Here is a 5,000-nt window from a genome sequence, read left to right on the forward strand (position 1 = left end):
CCGTCTTGTTTTGTCTGTCCTTGTCTCTTCCTATCTAGTCTGCTCTGGTCTCATCTGGTTTTGTATTCTCCGTTCTAGTCCGGTCCTGTCCAGCCTGACCCTCTAATCTTACCTTCTCCATTGTGGTCTCCTCTGGTCCAGTCTTGTCTTGTCTTGTCTTTCTAGTTCCAGTCTGGTCTTGTCTGTTCTAGTCTGGTCTGGTCTGATGTAGTCCACCCTTGTCTTTTCAGTTTGAGTCTGATCTAGTTTTGTCTTGTCTGTTCTTTCTTAGTCTGATCTATTGCTGTCGGTTCTCGTCTACTCTGGTCTTGTCTTCTCTGTTCTAGTCCAGTCTGATCTTGTCTGACCTTCTTGTCTCGCCTTCTCCAGTCTAGTCTACTCTTGTCTTGTCTTCGCAGTTACAGTCTCTTCTTGTCTTCTCCGTTCTTGTCTTCTCTAGTGGACTCTTGTCTTTTCAATTCCCATCTTGTTTTGTCTGTCCTTGTCTCTTCTGCTCTGCTCTGGTCTCATCTGGTTTTGTATTCTCCGTTCTCGTCCGGTCCTGTCCAGCCTGACCCTCTAGTCTTACCTTCTCCATTGTGGTCTCCTCTGGTCTAGTGTTGTCTTGTTTGTTCTAGTCTAGTCTGGCCTTTTCTGTTCTAGTCTGGTCTGGTCTGATGTAGTCCACCCTTGTCTTTTCAGTTTGAGTCTGATCTAGTTTTGTCTTGTCTGTTCTAGTCTTCTCTAGTCTGATCTATTGCAGTCTGCTCTAGTCTACTCTGGTCTTGTATTTTCTGTTCTGGTCCAGTCTGATCTAGTCTGACCTTCTTGTCTCGCCTTCTCCATTCTAGTCTGCTCTAGTCTGCTCCCGTCTGGTCTTTCCAGTTCCAGTCTCGTCTTGTCTTCTCCGTTCTTGTCTTCTCTAGTGGACTCTTGTCTTTTCGGTTCCCATCTTGTTTTGTCTGTCCTCGTTTCTTCTGCTCTGCTCTGCTCTGGTCTCATCTGGTTTTGCATTCTCCGTTCTAGTCCGGTCCTGTCCAGCCCGACCCTCTAGTCTTACCTTCTCCATTGTGATCTCCTCTGGTCTACTGTTGTCTTGTCTTTCTAGTTCCAGTCTGGCCTTGTCTGTTCTGGTCTGGTCTGATGTAGTCCACCCTTGTCTTTTCAGTTCGAGTCTGATCTAGTTTTGTCTTCTCTGTTCTGGTCTGTCAAGTCTGGTCTTGTCTGGTCCTGTTCTGATATTGTCTAGTCTTGTCAGCTCAAGTCCATTCTGTCCCAGTCCAGTCCTTTCTGGTCTGGTCTGGTCCATTCAGGTCCGTCCCCAGGGGATAACCTCCACGGCTCACCTGTCAGTCAAACAGCAGGGTTTAAAAGGTTCCCCCGTCAGAGCGTCGGTGTGAGGAAAGTTCCCGCTGGCGGTTCCGTCGCTGCCGAGAACCCGCCGAGCCTTGTTAACGCCGAGAACGTGAGTGCTCGCTGTTTACGTGACGGGTTCCACCCTCGGGCCCAGGGTTCTCCTCACCCAGACAGAAGAATATTAAAGGCCGAGTAGATGAAACATTCAGCAAGATGTCGATGGTCCGTCGGGTGTCTCCAGACCTTCTGACATCTAATCAGAGAGCATTCTGGCGGCAGGCTCCAAACCGGGGCCGCCATCTTTAGACTGCAAGCGTTTTCTAGCCACTGCATCCATCAACGTCTTGTTTTTCGGGGTTGGGGTTGGGTGGGGGGGTACAGGCCCTGCAGCGGGGATCAGACACCCCACTGGAATTGAAGGCGGCTGCAGCTGATGTGAGCGAGAAGCAAAGCGATGGAGGAGGAGGAGGGGGTGAAGGTCACAGGGTCACCGAGGAAGGGAAGACAGACGGGAAATGATTTTCAAGCCTGATTCCGCCGTGAAGGCAGCTGATACAAACTTTTATTTGAAAATGGTGGCAAAGGGAGGAGAACTCAGTAGGGTATTGTAAAATGTAATTTACCCTTTGTGCCACGACTCATTCGACCCATTTCGGCAGCATCCCGATGAGTTTGAGCTCACCTGTATCCGAGTGACATGAACCTTTCTGGGGGTTCCTCTGATTGGACCCCTCTGAACAGACAATAAGGCTACTAATGCTAGGCTACTAATTTCACTAAACCCTCCCAACCCCACCAAAAAACACCAAGTGGGGTGGGGTGAGTCTCACCCTGCTGTGATTGGGCAAAAGGTGGGGTTCACCTTGGATCTGTCCATCACAGGTCCAGATGTAGAACCCTGCAACCACTCCCTCTGCTTTCACACATTATACAGAAGCATACAAGTCCTCGCCCTCTCATCTACACGTCCAGAGAAGTCAGTGTCTCCAGTGAACCTCCTGCTTGTTTTGGACTGGGAGGATCCTGGAGAACCCCTGAGGAACCCCAGGCAAAAAAAAATATACATATATATTTGTCTAAGGAGGTTCCAGGTGTCTGAGAAGGAACCCAACGAGCCTCGACGATAAAGCCGAACGACATGTAGTGTTGACGCCGGCCGCAATAAATCTGGAGGAGCAGTGACGGACCAGAGTTTTGGCGAGAGAAGATTAAGCGCGCCCATAAATCGTGCGGGGGGAAGCGGCCTCAGCGAGCCTCCATCTGCGACGCGCTGATTTATTTTCACACAGACCACCAACTTTTTAATAGCGGAGTTTACGGAGGAGATTGTTATGTGCTTCCTGATGGTTCCACGCACCGATGGGTGGAAGCTCCGTGGTCGCCATACAAAACAGTTGCGAAACACCTGCTCTGCTTCTGGAGAACCTGGTAGACCATAGACAGCAGTTCCTCACTGGCAAACAGATCCAGTAAGGTAGCGGACAGTGTCGTCCACGTATGGCTTGTCTCCTGATCTTCACGTGGTCCATCAAGACCAAAGAAAAGGGGAAAAAAAATGAAAGTAAAGTAATTTGTGAAGACTTTATTCTAAACAAAGTAAAAGTACGTTAAAACAAATTGAAAGTGAATACAGGTGTGAGTATAAGCCTGAATATCTGATATTCCACATATGGAGAACGTGAGGAGAACATGGAGAACCCACACAGAGATTACACATGGAGACTCCTCGCAGGTGAGCCAATGGAACCAAACCAGTATGTTATATATATTAAAACATATGTGAATACGTATTCATCGATTCATTAGCCATACCGCCTTGACCGGCAGGAACTGAAGTTCTGCTCCTCGTCCTCCAGTGGACCCAGAAGGGACCAAGATGGACGCTTTGGGCGCAAAACCCTTCTGCTGACCATCAGCTCGAGCCATTATCTGAACTCCAGGAAGGTTACCGGCCCAGATAAAGGTTGTCATGTGTCCCGCTGTTGCTAATTAGCCTCCTGCATCAGACATAGGTAGCATCCTCACTGCGTGCCTGCTAGCATTAGCGCAGGGGGGAGCGGTGCATCGGGTGCAAGTTGCTACGACGACAGTGATGTACGACTCCCCCGCCTTCCAGACACATTGAGGTCTTAATGCGTCCGAGCGCTTTGGGGACGCTGCAGTATTGCTAACGCCGTTAGCGACCCCATCCGCCTTCCCCTGTGACCTCTGACCTCGGCCAGTGCCACAGGGCGGGCAGGTGGTTGTCCAAGCAGCCGCTAGCATCTCCACTGACAGGAGGAATCACGCACCTTGTATGTGCGGACGCCACAAACCCGAACAAGAAGCCCCTCCGCCTTTTTCACCAAACACCCGATTAACCTCATCGATTGACTCGTTTTCCGGCCGAATCGTCCGAGACGGTGCGGCGCCGGCGAAGGTCACCAAGAGCCGGGAGGGCGAAATGCTAATAGGTGAGCCGCTGCTGAGTCGCTGCGCCGACGTCATAAATCAGGGGACAAGATCCGGCCTCAGAAGGGAAGCTCCTTGTGGTTTTAGCTAAAAAAAAAAAAAGAAAAGGCTAACAAAATTCCTATTTCATCAGCGAACGGCGGCGACGGAATCAAAACATTAGCCAGACGGAGCGCGTGTTTCCCCGGATCGTCCGCGGCGGAGTCGGGGGCGTCGACGGAGAACGCGGCGTAATGACTAATGGCGTGCGGAGGATTGATTACCGCGGTGATTAATGCGGCACGGGGGCGGCGTTAGCGCCGGCCAGATTCATAATAAGGAGCAGTGATTTATGGTTTATGGAGATGATGAAGGCTAGCTTTCCAAAACTCAACAATTACTGCCTTAAACACAGTGGGGGGGCTAGAGGGTGGGGGGGTCAGCAGGCGGCGGCGGGGGGGGCAGGTCATCTCCGAGAACCCAGGAGAGATCCTGATCCTCTTAGATCAGGGATCCGCCTGGATCCACCCTCCTGATTGGTCGATTGGCCTGTCAATCATTGGGTGGTTCAAAGATCCCGCCTTCCTGAGCAAAGCCAACAAAGACAGACTGCTGTGCACTGAGGGAGTGTGTGTGTGTGTGTGTGTGTGTGTGTGTGTGTGTGTGTGTGTGTGTGTGTGTGTGTGTGTGTGTGTGTGTGTGTGTGTGTGTGTGTGTGTGTGTGTGTCACTGACCCACACAGATAGAGTCTATGTAAACAACTACACTCCCAAACACACACACACACACACTCCCTCAATGCACAGCAGTTGGAATTAGAGAAGGTAATAAGAAGAAGAAGAAGAAGAAAGATGAGACTTTCCGGGATTGGGTCACACACACACACACACACACAAACTCACACAAATGCATAAACATCCAGATGCACATATTGTTATGTGTATGCACATACACACATGCATAGTGTGAAACTGTTCAAACACACACACACACACAGATAAAACACACAAATGCATAGAGGGAACATTTACACACACATACACAGAACACGCACACATAGGCGTTCAAGCACACACCCATTTACACACACTTAAAAAAACTGCAAATACACTCACCACACACACACACACACAGACAAATGCATAAACATACAAACACACATATGTGAACATGCATACACATATGTACAAAAACACACACACACACTCACACGTACACACTAGCAATCAGAAGTG

At 49.8% G+C, this 5,000-nt stretch overlaps 1 long non-coding RNA gene across 1 annotated transcript in view; it reads left to right on the top strand.

Moving 5' to 3' along the window:
- LOC147213560 (uncharacterized) overlaps window positions 1-3,275 on the top strand; it is a 4,370-nt gene extending 1,095 nt beyond the window's left edge. The window contains exons 2-3 of the long non-coding RNA XR_015104518.1: window positions 3,011-3,067; window positions 3,192-3,275. This is a non-coding gene — a long non-coding RNA (uncharacterized LOC147213560). The remainder of the gene's footprint in view (window positions 1-3,010; window positions 3,068-3,191) is intronic.
- Window positions 3,276-5,000: the final 1,725 nt, after the last annotated feature.

Source organism: Fistularia commersonii, chromosome 36 (assembly GCF_037954325.1).
Source record: "Fistularia commersonii isolate RoL2024-O1a breed Wild chromosome 36, RoL_Fcom_v1.0, whole genome shotgun sequence".
NCBI classification, from domain to species: Eukaryota; Metazoa; Chordata; class Actinopteri; order Syngnathiformes; family Fistulariidae; genus Fistularia; species Fistularia commersonii.